Source organism: Chlorocebus sabaeus, chromosome 4 (genome assembly GCF_047675955.1).
Source record: "Chlorocebus sabaeus isolate Y175 chromosome 4, mChlSab1.0.hap1, whole genome shotgun sequence".
Classification (NCBI taxonomy): Eukaryota; Metazoa; Chordata; class Mammalia; order Primates; family Cercopithecidae; genus Chlorocebus; species Chlorocebus sabaeus.
This window is the reverse complement of record NC_132907.1, coordinates 30,844,097-30,858,776: the sequence shown is the minus strand read 5'-3', so window position 1 is coordinate 30,858,776 and position 14,680 is coordinate 30,844,097. Positions and strand designations below refer to the sequence as shown.

The 14,680-nt window shown below is 38.0% G+C and overlaps 1 protein-coding gene across 4 annotated transcripts in view; it reads left to right on the top strand.

The window, feature by feature from the left end:
- Positions 1-14,680, top strand: part of RNF180 (ring finger protein 180) — a 225,599-nt gene that overhangs the window by 185,989 nt on the left and 24,930 nt on the right. The window lies entirely within an intron of this gene.

The following is a 14,680-nucleotide window of genomic DNA, read 5'->3' as shown; positions in this document are numbered from 1 at the left end:
CTGCGGACCTGGACATCCCTGTACTCTTGGGGACTGTGGAAGCCCCCTTGCCCCTGAAGGCTCAGAAACGCCCACTCCTGCTGCTGGGCCTCTCCATGCTCCCGGCACCCACTCCAATTTCAGAGCAAAGTTGAGGCCAAGCCCAGGCATTGTCACAACCCAGCCAGGTGTGCACATTCTCAGGGCAGTGCTGACATGCCAGCCCTCTGCTGCCTTGGCCCACTCCAAACTTTGGGTGCTGACAAGCATGGGAGGAAGACTGATGGGAGCTGAGGGCAGCTCAGCACAACCTGCAGGCACCCCTTGGCAAGAATAGCTTGGGCACTGTGGGCACCATGGATGGCAGGTTGATGGTGGCAGTAGGTAGACAGGCTCCTGGGCAGAAAGGGGACAGGTCCCTGGTAAAGCCCCACCTTCAAACCTGTAGACTGGGGGCTGGGCTGTCAGTTCTATGGACCAGAGTGAGAACTTATGGTGCTTTTTCCAGGACAGCCCATGGCCACCTATGAACCAGTCAGTACACACTTCCTCCCCTCTTTAGCCTATAAAACCCTGGACTCAGCCAGACTCAGGCAGACAGTGAGACAGCCTACCTGCCAATACGACCTGCCTGCGGCTAGGAGCTGCCCACTCTGAGTCTCCTCTCCACTGAGGGCTGTAGAGACAGCGGGACAATCTGCCTGCGGATAGGAGCTACCCACTGTGGGTCTCCTGAGATCTGTTCTGCCACTCAGTGAAGCTCCTCTCCACCTTCCTTACCCTCCAGTTGTCTGCGTACCTCATTCCTCCTGAATGTGGGACAAGAACTCAGGACCTGCTGAGTGGCAGGACTAAAAGAACTGTAACACAATAAGGGCTGAAACACACCCCTGTCCCCTGCTCACCACGTTGAGGGTGACAAGACAAGAACAGCTGCAGCCCTTTGGGGAGCCCAGATGTAGAGAATCCCTGAGCCAGGGCTGTGACACCCTCCTTGGGGTTCTGCAGTTCCTGGTGTTTCCAAGCTTCCAGGCACCACTGTGTTTCCCTATCCAGACTCGGGTGCCCACAGCGGAAGCCACATGAAGTATATCGCATCCAGCCGCAGCCTCACACAGAGCCAGCACCTGGAGCTCCCTGCCCCGCCACAGCAGCCAGCATGCCCGGCTGTGCACAGTGGCTGGACCTCGCGCTCACTCAACCACACACCCCTCGCCATTCTGCACCTGGCTTGCGCTTGGCAGATGTGGGATCTGAGCCGGTAGTAAGAGCCAAGCACAGCCTGCCAGACCAAGTGGGAGAACTAGCCCAGCAGGCACAAGCAATACTCAGGCAGAAGATGCCGCCAGCTACAGAGGTTTCTGGCTGGCGAGGTGTCACCCTAGGGATCCTGTGACAATATTTAACAAAGGCACTAGTACTGTGTATAAAGATTCCTAATAATGCATTCATTAGCAGAAGCTAAGTTTATTTAGTTTTAATATTTTATAGTTGTCCCACAAGTTTAGAACAAATAGAAAGTAACAGAGCCTTGGTGGCAGGGTGTTTTAGAGATAGATGTGCAGTGGTTGAGGAATACCACTTTCTGGCTTTAGGTCTAAGTATCAACATGACTTCAGAGGTGTCATAGGATCTTTTTTTTGATCTGTAAAATAGGAATAATTATGTCTTTCCCACCTAACTAATATAGTAGTAAAGATAAATGGGCTAATGTGAAAGTACTTTCTAAATTATAACTAAATTAACTATAAAAATATAAGGAATAAAGGTAATACAGTATCTAATACCTTTTTCTGCTTTGGGAATTTGTTACTGTATGAACATACAATATGGACATAAATATAATTTCATCTTTTATAAAACCATAGTTTATCAGAGCATGAACTACTGTGCAGTTTTCATTATTTAACAATTATGACATTACGGGACCTGGTAGAAAAGTCCAGATATGAGGAACTGTGATCTTCAGGGAACAGGAAGAACTTCTGCATAAGACCAACAAGATCAGTACAGCAATAACCTACACCAAAATGAGATGGAAGCAGAGCCCCTATGATTGTGGCAAAATAAAAATTGGTGCATGAAATTGGTACTCTCAAAGAAAGTAACATAAGAATATAACTTTACACAGCGATTTGAATGAAGAAAAGTTTAAGGACATTATATAAGGACATACTATTTTATAAAGTGGTAACTGTAAAAATTTAATATCTAGAGATTTGGTATAGATAGGTTTTGTTGTTTATTTTTTATTCACTTATTTTATTTTTTTGAGACAAAGTCTGGCTCTGTCGCCCAGGCTGGAGTGTAGTGGCACGATCTCGGCTCACTACAACCTCTGCCTCCTGGGTTCAAGCAGTTCTCTTGCCTCAGCCTCCCAAGTAACTGGGATTACAGGCGCGTGCCACCATGCCAAGCTAATTTTTGTATTTTTAATAGAGAAGGAGTTTCGTCATGTTGGCCAGGCTGGTCTTGAATAATGAATGACCTCAGGTGATCCACCCGCCTTGGCCTCCCAAAGTGCTGGGATTACAGGTGTGAGCCACTGTTGCCGGCCATAGATAGGTTTTAAATAGGTCACATTTAGCCCCCAAAATATGAAATCAAATATTAGAAAACTAGTCTTAAAGGATTCATACCAAAGAAAAGAAAGTTTATCATTTCAAGCGTGTTCTTTAAAACAGTCCCTTGTATTCTACCTTCTACGCTACACCCAAAGTTTTAAAAGAATGGAGTACCTTCTGGATAACTCCACACTTTCCCTTGTCTTCTTGTATTTTTTTTTTTTTTGTATTATTATGATTTTAATAGTTTTGGGGGAACACATGGTGTTTGGTTACATGGATAAATTCTTTAGTGGTGATCTCCAAGATTTTGGTGCATGCATTACCTGAGCAGTGTATGCTGTACCAAATGTGTAGTTTTTTTGTTTTAATTTATTTATTTTATTATTATTATTACTATTATACTTTAAGTTCCAGGGTACATGTGCATAACGTGCAGGTTTGTTACATATGTATACTTGTGCCATGTTGCTGTGCTGCACCCATCAACTCGTCAGCACCCATCAACTCGTCATTTACATCAGGTATAACTCCCAATGCCATCCTTCCCCCCTCCCCCCTCCCCATGATAGGCCCCGGTATGTGATGTTCCCCTTCCCGAGTCCAAGTGATCTCATTGTTCAGTTCCCACCTATGAGTGAGAACATGCGGTGTTTGGTTTTCTGTTCTTGTGATAGTTTGCTAAGAATGATGGTTTCCAGCTGCATCCATGTCCCTACAAAGGACACAAACTCATCCTTTTTTATGGCTGCATAGTATTCCATGGTGTATATGTGCCACATTTTCTTAATCCAATCTGTCACTGATGGACATTTGGGTTGATTCCAAGTCTTTGCTATTGTGAATAGTGCTGCAATAAACATACGTGTGCATGTGTCTTTATAGCAGCATGATTTATAATCCTTTGGGTATATACCCAGTAATGGGATGGCTGGGTCATATGGTACATCTAGTTCTAGATCCTTGAGGAATCGCCATACTGTTTTCCATAATGGTTGAACTAGTTTACAGTCCCACCAACAGTGTAAAAGTGTTCCTATTTCTCCACATCCTCTCCAGCACCTGTTGTTTCCTGACTTTTTAACGATCGCCATTCTAACTGGTGTGAGGTGGTATCTCACTCATTGTGGTTTTGATTTGCATTTCTCTGATGGCCAGTGATGATGAGCATTTTTTCATGTGTCTGTTGGCTGTATGAATGTCTTCTTTTGAGAAATGTCTGTTCATATCCTTTGCCCACTTTTTCATGGGGTGGTTTGTTTTTTTCTTGTAAATTTGAGTTCTTTGTAGGTTCTGGATATTAGCCCTTTGTCAGATGAGTAGATTGCAAAAATTTTCTCCCATTCTGTAGGTTGCCTGTTCACTCTGATGGTAGTTTCTTTTGCTGTGCAGAAGCTCTTTAGTTTAATGAGATCCCATTTGTCAATTTTGGCTTTTGCTGCCGTTGCTTTTGGTGTTTTAGACATGAAGTCTTTGCCCATGCCTATGTCCTGAATGGTACTGCCTAGGTTTTCTTCTAGGATTTTTATGGTGTCTTCTTGTATTCTGAGGTAGTACAGAAGCTATAATTTAAGCAGTTGCTTCTTTGTGATTTCATCTTACTTGTCTTCCCCATAGGAGTTCCAAAGAACTTAATTTTTTAAATGTGTGTTCATGGAGGAGGTTCAAAGTAGCATTATTACACCACCCAACATAAGAAATACATATATTCTACCAGGAGCTCAGCTGAGCTGGGCAAGAGCTGAGTTATCAGGTGTCTGGAGTAGCCGATTAAAGTATCAAGCCAAAAATGAAAGAGTTAAGCCTTTAATCATTTACTGCAATAGTGTAAGCAAGAATCTAAAACCAGAGGAAATGCTGACTCCTCCTGTTCAGTTTTCTCATGCAATAGTGCACACTGGTCCAGGGCCACATAGAGCAGGGCAGAAGTAAGGATTCACTCACTATGGAGAATGTCCCAAACAAAAGGCTCCAGCAGTTTTTCAGACCCTGAGGTCAGGAGGCATGGCAAAGAGGAAAGGCTAGGAGTGGGAAAGCACTGGGCACTGAGTCAGAGTGGAGAAAAGTGTTTCCCCCTCTCCAACCTCCGTAAGAAAACCTTTGTAGAGGCACAGAAGGAACTCTGCACAAGCCCTCAGGTAACTATAACTAGTAACGAAGTGCTGGGAATACAAATATAAATATGTGAAAGTGTATATGCAGCCAGGGGAGCCTGAACTTGACCGCAGCTCCCTTCAGAAATTGTAATGCACTGGTTGTACAACAAATCTGACTTTTTCCCATTAATCCTGCCAGATAAAGCCTTTGTAATGGTCTGTTGAGGCCTGAAAAAAACCACACACAGGATTTTAATCAGGAACTGGACTCCTCAATTACCAGTATTATTGAAGTACCTTCTGTAGTTCTATTTTGTTTACCCTGATTCCCCTGAATTTTGTATTATTTCTTTGTATAAGTATACATATGTATATTTAATCATGTTATTTAATTTTGCTTGTCTTTTAAGTTTTATAATGGTAGCAGTGTATATATTCTGCTTTGCTTTGTCATTCAATATGAAATTCATCCATTTCAGTAAGTGTGGCCACATTCTTTTTACTTCTACACTGTAGTCAATTATGTGAAAATACCCCAACCCAACTTATCTATTCTCTTGTTGATGAACAATTGAGTGGTCCAATTTTTATTATAGAGTGTTGCTATAAACACTCTTGTGATACTCCTGGAGCATAAGAGTTACTCTAGAATAAATGCCAGGTAGAAACTGGCTGGGTCATAAGAAAAGCATGTCTTTAACTTCATAACCTAACCAAAACCGTTTTCCTAAATCGTTGTGATGATTTATCACCAGCTTTGTCTACCACATTTGATATTTTCAGTCTTTTAAATGTTACTAATTTGATAGGTATAAAATGATATCTCATTGGGGTTTTAATTTCCATTACTGTGATTGTTGATGGGGGTTGAACATAGCTTTGTAGGTGTACTGATCTTTAAATTTCATCTGTGAAATGCCTTTTTACAATTTTCTGTTGGTTGTATTTTTTGTTGTTGTTTGAAGGTGTTAAAATATTTTCTAGTGACTTTTTTTCTGTTAATTATATGAATGGCAGCTATTGTCTCCCAGTTTGTGGGTTCTTTTTACTTTGATATATTTTAATGAATTGTAGTTCTTCAATTTCTTCACCATCTTTCTGGTGTGTACTTGCTTAAGAATTTCTTCTCTTTCCCCAAGGTCATAAAGATATTTTCCTATGTATTTTTCAAATAGTTTTAAAGATCTTTGAAACTGATTTGTGCTGCTTTTTTTTTTTTTTATTGATTTACTTTCTTTGTTATAGTTAGAGACCCAGTTTCTTTGGATTTTTTTTTCTACCACCATTTGTTGAAAATAATGTATCATTTCCTCACTGATTTACAGTACTAATATGTCATACTTTAATTTCCACATGTGGGTCCGTTTTGAGGTCTTTGAGTCCATTGGTATAATTTTTTATTCCTATAACAATACCATACTGTTTCAGTCACTAAAAACTTAATAAGTTTTGATATCCTCTCTTCCAATTCTGCAAGAGTGTCTTGGCCATTTTTTGGCCCTTTGCCCTTCCATATAAATTTTTAAATCATCTTGTCAAGTTGCATGAAAAACTATGTTCTACTTGGGAAATGGGGTCCTATTAAATGTATAAATCAATTTGGGGAGTATTGATTAGAGTAAAAATTCTTCTATCAATATGGTTTATCTCTTCATTTGTTTAGATCTCCTTTGATGTCCTATAGTAAAGTTTTATAATGTTTTTATAAATATCTTGCACATCTTTTGGCTAGATTTATTCCCATGTACTTGCTATGTTGTCCTCTTCTCTCCTTTTTTGAAACTTCGGTGCAGAAAAATTGTCCCAGTCACACTTAATTTATGGCATACCATCATCACTGTTCCACATACTCATTTGTTTTCTTTTTATCCCCATATCCTTCTTTCTACTTCACTCTCATCCCATAGCCAACCATTACATTGGGTTTACTTAATGTGTGTCATTTTGTGTTCTTATAGAATGTATGTTGTTTCTGCGCATATATTTTTAATTTATGAAAATGGTTTTATATATTGCATTGTTTCTCTTTCACCTAGCACTAGCCTTTAGATCCATCCAAGTGGCTATGTGTACCTCTAATCTGTGATTTCTAATTAATGCTCTACTAAGGTGTGCATTTGCCATATTTTATCTATTCACTATCTAGAATACTTCCAACTCTCTGTCACAATAAATAACACTCTAATGAATATCCTAGTGTGGACTGTGAATATCTCTTTGGTATATAGACTCCAAAGCAGAATATCTGGGTCATAGTATATGAGTATGCTTGACTAAATATTGCCAACAGTTCTCCCAAATGACTAGCCTAGACACCTATTACCAGTGTGGAAGGTTGGGAAAAATTAGCACTATGGAAAATGTTGGCAGGGAATGAGAATTAGAAACTCATTTTAATTTGCATTCATCTGGTAATAGTTTAATGTCATTTTAAATACTTCTTAGCCTTTCAGATGCCTCTTTTGTAATTAATTTGCTTATTTTACTAAGGGGGTTTCTACCCTTATTGGTTTTATAAAATTTCTTTTATATTCTAGATATTAATCTTTTATCTACTTTAGACATTACAAATTTCTTCTGCCATTTTTATCATCTACATAGTGTTTGTCCATGGTATCTTTCATTGTAAGGAATTCTTAACTTTGATATAATTAAATGTTTTTCACTTTGTGTCTGAAATTTTTATTTAGGTTCTTCCCTATTCCCAGACGACAAAGGTTTTCACTTTGATTTTCTTTTCTTTTTGAGACAAGGTCTTACCCTGTTACCCAGGCTGGAGTGCAGTGCTATGATCACAGCTCACTGCAGCCTCAACCTTCCAGTTCAAGCAATTCTCCCACCTCAGACTCCCAAGTAGCTGGAACTACAGGAGCATGCCACCATGCCTGGCTCATTTCGTATTTTTTTGTAGACACAGGGTCTCACTATGTTGCCTAGGCTGGTCTTGAACTCCTAGCTCAATCAATCCTCCTCCCTCGGCCTCCCAAAGTCCTAGGATTACAGGCATGAGCTACCATGCCCGGCCTCACTTAGAGTTTTTAAATATTTATTTTGTAGTTTTACTTTTTAGGTCTTTATCTAGAATCCTTCCCTTATGTTTTGTTACAAAGTGTTCAACACCTGTCTTTTTTCATATAATAGCTTACTTTTCTGAATATTATACAATCTTGCTGAGATTTTTATATGGTTTCTTATTGTTGTCTAGAAATATATTGATATTGATATGTTGATATCATAGTTAACAACCTTATGAAATTACTTTTATTAAGTCTAATTATAAGGTTTTTGTGGCTTTCAGTGAAGACAATATTATCTTAAATAAGGACAGTTTTATATCTTTCAATTTAATGCATATGCTTTTTTCTCTTTGTACTTGCCAGACTTTCTTTTTTTTTTTTTTTTTTTTTTTTTTTTTTTGAGACGGAGTCTGGCTCTGTCGCCCAGGCTGGAGTGCAGTGGCCGGATCTCAGCTCACTGCAAGCTCCGCCTCCTGGGTTTACGCCATTCTCCTGCCTCTCAGCCTCCCGAGTAGCTGGGACTACAGGCGCCGCTACCACACCCGGCTAGTTTTTTGTATTTTTTTAGTAGAGACGGGGTTTCACCGTGTTAGCCAGGATGGTCTCGATCTCCTGACCTCGTGATCCGCCCGTCTCGGCCTCCCAAAGTGCTGGGATTACAGGCTTGAGCCACCGCGCCCGGCTTGCCAGACTTTCTGAGCTAGGACTTCTATTTGATTTTGAATGGAAAAAGTGATCATAGCATCCCTGATTTTAAAAGGAATGCTTTTAATATTTACAAATAAGTATAATTGTTGCTCTGTATTTTTGGTAGGTACCCTTCATCAGGTTTTAAGAATGTTCTCATCTGTTCCTAATTTCTAATACCTGTAGTTTTTCTTGAATGGAGTTTAATTTTGTGAAAGGTTTTTCAGCATTTCTTGAAATGATCATATGGCTTTACTTCCTCCATTTTTAATGCACTGAATCATATTAATACATTGTAATTGATGTTCTAATGTTGGGACAGTGGAACACTGCTAGATTTGGTTTGCTAATATTTTGTTTCAGAATTTTACTTATTTATGAGTAAAATTGTATTTATTTTTTTATACTGTGTTTTGTCAATTTCTTCCTAAGTCAGTTTATATATCTTTTTGCTGATAATTTTTTTGTTTCAAATTTGTTGGTCTTTGTTTATAATATTTTAATATTTTAATCTCTCTTGTATGTCTAGTTATGCTCTTTGAGTTCTGATTACTCATATTTTTCTGTGATATTGCTGAGTATTTGTCAATTTTATTATTCCATTTAAATTACCAAATTTGAGAATTGACTATTGTATCTTTGTTTTTGTACATTCATTTCTGTTCTTTACTAAATCCTTTCTGTTACTGTCTTTGGATTTATTTTGTTATTTTCATACCATATTAAGGTGACTTTCTTAGTCAATTTGCATCCTTTTTACTTTCTTTAAATTATTACTTAAGGCTATAAATTTCCCTTTCATGACTTGTAGAATTTTTTATTCTTTATTTCTAATTTTTTTTTAATATACCACACAATCACATACTGGTTGAATCATCTTGATTAAAAATAACAATTGTACAAAATCAGGGTTATATTGGAAAATTAGCATCTGTGATTTCAAGTTATACCACACTATTTCACATAAGACGCCATCTACACAACATTAATAGGTTCCCTAAGAAATTTACTTCTCGGCTTAGTTTTTCATGGTTGGTAGGTGGAAGTAAGGTGGAAAGGGGGATCTTATGGGGAAAAAAATAGACATTCCCATGAATGCCTTTGGCTCCACAAAATTAGTGGGATTTTTTTCACACACACACAAAATTGCAAAGACAAACAATTACAGATTTTCCAACCAAAGAGGCTTATATAAAAGCTTGAACTCAGGTATAAAACTAGCTAATACTTGTCCTTTTCGCCCTGTGAAGATAATTAATAAGTAAGCAGACATGTTTTAAATTTTTTTCTTCTTACAAATACATATTTCATGTATTAATACATAAAATGGGTAATACAAAAAGGAATGGAAATAATCTAGATAAATGTGAGCTGGCACTTTTTAATCTCTCATCAGATGCTAGTTGCACTGATGACTCTTTCAATTGTAAATCCTGTCCCTGAAATACCTGCCATTTCCAGGCATTTAATCCTGAGTTTATTTGAACAGTATCCAACTGATATGGTTTCCATCTATGCTATGTTAATTTATTCCCTGAGAAACCAATCATTCATATATATAATTACATGTATATGTATGCACACATACATACACAAAGCAAAGTAGCAAAGAGGTTTCACTAAAATATTTTTGCAAAAAGTTCTGCGTTGTTGAATTTATTTTCTAAACATACTCGAGTCAAAGGAATTTTTAACAAAAATTAAAAATTCCATATCTTAATTTTACTCGCTGTAAGAAAAACATGCAGCTGAAATGCCAGTGTCTGATATATATTTATGACAATCCATCCATTTTTCATGACAGCCTGGGGAATTATTTTATTTGGTCATTAGTTTGTCTGAAGGTGTTAGACTGGTGCTGCAAGTTTAAACATGCTCAGTATAAATCAAAGAACTCCACATGGAAAAGAATGATTATCTCTAATAGAAAACAAAACAGTACATGCTCACACAGCATGAGTGTGAATATAACCCAGAAATCCACCTTCTCAGAAAGTTGGAGGTAAGTCAGAGAAAATTTAAAATATGCTATAGACGTGGGGACTGCCTTGGAGCAGAAAGGTACATTAACCTTTACATTTCCTCTGAAACCACAACAGTTTTGTTCACAAGATAATTTTTTGAAAAGGCCTGCAAATTCTGAACTTCTTTTTAGTTTGGCAGAATCAGGTTCTATTTTTGTTACACAGTTTACTTATGAGTTTAGAATTTCAGAAGCCTTTTGCTTCTATATTAAGTTTATGACCCAAATCACTTATAATGCAAATTGTACATTTTGTTCAAGTATCACCACTTCATAACTTATTTTAAAAATTATGAGCAGTGTTTCATTCTCTCCTCGCTCCCTCTTCCTTTACCTCCTTCCCTCTCCCTTTACCTTCCTCTTTCCCTCCAACTCTTCCTTTTGCACATACACTCACAATTTTTGTTCTTTTCGTTATTTCACATATATAGAACTTGCTTGTTAATTCTATATGACATTGGATGTTGGTGGGATATGATGCCTTCATTTTAAAATACTTGCATTTGTCAAAGATCAGATGGTTGTAGATGTGTGGTATTATTTCTGAGGACTCTGTTCTGTTCCATTGGTCTATATCTCTGTTTTGGTACCAGCACCATGCTGTTTTGGTTACTGTAGCCTTGTAGTATAGTTTGAAGTCAGGTAGCGTGATGCCTCCAGCTTTGTTCTTTTGACTTAGGATTGTCTTGGAGATGCGGGCTCTTTTTTGGTTCCATATGAACTTTAAAGCAGGTTTTTCCAATTCTGTGAAGAAAGTCATTGGTAGCTTGATGGGGATGGCATTGAATCTATAAATAACCTTGGGCAGTATGGCCATTTTCACGATATTGATTCTTCCTATCCATGAGCATGGTATGTTCTTCCATTTGTTTGTGTCCTCTTTTATTTCACTGAGCAGTGCTTTGTAGTTCTCCTTGAAGAGGTCCTTTACATCCCTTGTAAGTTGGATTCCTAGGTATTTTATTCTCTTTGAAGCAATTGTGAATGGAAGTTCATTCATGATTTGGCTCTCTGTTTGTCTGTTACTGGTGTGTACGAATGCTTGTGATTTTTGCACATTAATTTTGTATCCTGAGACATTGCTGAAGTTGCTTATCAGCTTAAGGAGATTTTGGGCTGAGACAATGGGATTTTCTAAATATACAATCATGTCATCTGCAAAGAGGGACAATTTGACTACTTCTTTTCCTAACTGAATCCCCTTGATTTCTTTCTCTTGCCTGATTGCCCTAGCCAGAACTTCCAACACTGTGTTGAATAGGAGTGGTGAGAGAGGGCATCCCTGTCTTGTGCCAGTTTTCAAAGGGAATTTTTCCAGATTTTGCCCATTCAGTATGATATTGGCTGTGGGTTTGTCATAAATAGCTCTTATTATTTTGAGGTACGTTCCATCAATACCTAATTTATTGAGCATTTTTAGCATGAAGGGCTGTTGAATTTTGTCAAAAGCCTTTTCTGCATCTATTGAGATAATCATGTGGTTCTTGTCTTTGGTTCTGTTTATATGCTGGATTATGTTTACTGATTTGCGAATGTTGAACCAGCCTTGCATCCCAGGGATGAAGCCCACTTGATCATGGTGGATAAGCTTTTTGATGTGCTGCTGAATCCGGTTTGCCAGTATTTTATTGAGGATTTTTGCATCAATGTTCATCAGGGATATTGGTCTAAAATTGTCTTTTTTTGTTGTGTCTCTGCCAGGCTTTGGTATCAGGATGATGTTGGCCTCATAAAATGAGTTAGGGAGGATTCCCTGTTTTTCTATTGATTGGAATTCCCTATTTAATAAATGGTGCTGGGAAAATTGGCTAGCCATAAGTAGAAAGCTGAAACTGGATCCTTTCCTTACTCCTTATACGAAAATTAATTCAAGATGGATTAGAGACTTAAATGTTAGACCTAATACCATAAAAATCCTAGAGGAAAACCTAGGTAGTACCATTCAGGACATAGGCATGGGCAAAGACTTCATGTCTAAAACACCAAAAGCAACGGCAGCAAAAGCCAAAATTGACAAATGGGATCTCATTAAACTAAAGAGCTTCTGCACAGCAAAAGAAACTACCATCAGAGTGAACAGGCAACCTACAGAATGGGAGAAAATTTTTGCAATCTACTCATCTGACAAAGGGCTAATATCCAGAACCTACAAAGAACTCAAACAAATTTACAAGAAAAAAACAAACCACCCCATGAAAAAGTGGGCAAAGGATATGAACAGACATTTCTCAAAAGAAGACATTCATACAGCCAACAGACACATGAAACAATGCTCATCATCACTGGCCATCAGAGAAATGCAAATCAAAACCACAATGAGATACCACCTCACACCAGTTAGAATGGCGATCATTAAAACATCAGGAAACAACAGGTGCTGGAGAGGATGTGGAGAAATAGGAACACTTTTACACTGTTGGTGGGACTGTAAACTAGTTCAACCATTATGGAAAACAGTATGGCGATTCCTCAAGGATCTAGAACTAGATGTACCATATGACCCAGCCATCCCATTACTGGGTATATACCTAAAGGATTATAAATCATGCTGCTATAAAGACACATGCACACGTATGTTTATTGCGGCACTATTCACAATAGCAAAGACTTGGAATCAACCCAAATGTCCATCAATGACAGATTGGATTAAGAAAATGTGGCACATATACACCATGGAATACTATGCAGCCATAAAAAAGGATGAGTTTGTGTCCTTTGTAGGGACATGGATGCAGCTGGAAACCATCATTCTTAGCAAACTATCACAAGAACAGAAAACCAAACACCGCATGTTCTCACTCGTAGGTGGGAACTGAACAATGAGATCACTTGGACTCGGGAAGGGGAACATCACACACCGGGGCCTATCATGGGGAAGGGGGAGGGGGGAGGGATTGCATTGGGAGTTATACCTGATGTAAATGATGAGTTGATGGGTGCTGACGAGTTGATGGGTACAGCACAGCAACATGGCACAAGTATACATATGTAACAAACCTGCACGTTATGCACATGTACCCTAGAACTTAAAGTATAATAATAATTAAAAAAAAGAAAAAAAAAAAGAAATATAAATTGGGATTTAAGAATGTACTTAACTATTAAAATCATTGTGTAAAACTAAGTGTCTCTGAATGTAATGCACTAATTTAGTGTCTGGAACATAATAAATATTTGCTCTCATGATTACTAAAAAAAATAAAAAAATAAATAAACCACTGCACTCTAGCCAGGGTGACAGAGCCAGATGCTATCTCTAAATAAATAAACAAATAAATAATAAAAAGCATAAAGGCTAAAAAAATAAATAAATAAATAAATAAATAAATAAATAAAAATACTTGCATTTATAAAAGTACACATGTATGCTTGTGCGTTAAAAATTCAACCAGTAACCACAAAACTTCTGAAGTTAGCACAATAAATAAATCTCCTAGTGTGAAAGGGTGGTGGCCACATAGTCCTGACCTTGGCCCAGAGCTCACAATTTTAATAATGTGTCCCAAAATAGTGCTTTACCTAATGACCCTGCAGAATAAATGACACCAAGTAAAAGTGTTCAAAGATATAAGAAGATGACTGATACTAGATTTTTTAAACCTTTTAGAAGGGGCAGAAAGGAAGTGAAGGAGCTCAACATCACTTTTAACTCAAAATGGACTGTTGATATCAATAAATGGTGTCATTTATTTTTAAAAAATATTTCAGAAATGTTTAGGTGTTCTAAAGTTTGATCACTGTGTGACTACCTTGTTAGAGCCATGGGCAATATATGTACTCATTGTGAATCATTCTGGGAAATTGTGGTCAGTTTGGTACAGAATATGAAGATTGAGTATGTAGGCCTTAAGTGAGATGATGGAAAACCTACTCCATTTCTGCGAGACCTCATGGTAGGTGTAGGTTTATCCTATTCTACAATCATGAAGCGTAGAGTACTCTTGGGGATGATGGTGGATACTCACTCCTGGGATACAGAGGTGAGCAAGTAGTACAAAAGTATCCTCAGGATTAATCCAAGTCTGTGCAATAGCTGCAGGTATTCTTGATGTTGTGTCATACCTTTTATCCCAAGTGATCAAAAATGTTATGAAGAGTTATAGCAGATCTCATCTATACAACATTTGAGACACAGTAGCAAAAGGGAGCTCAGGGGTGTCCTCTTCTGCTTCAACACTAAAAGAGTAGAAATCTCATTTGATCAGCAGCTGCAAAGATGGAAATGGCAGATCAGGAGGCCAGATTCGAGGGATGAATGTGACCCGATTCTGAGTACAACAATGAGAAAACAACCACAGAACCCTGAGAAAGAGC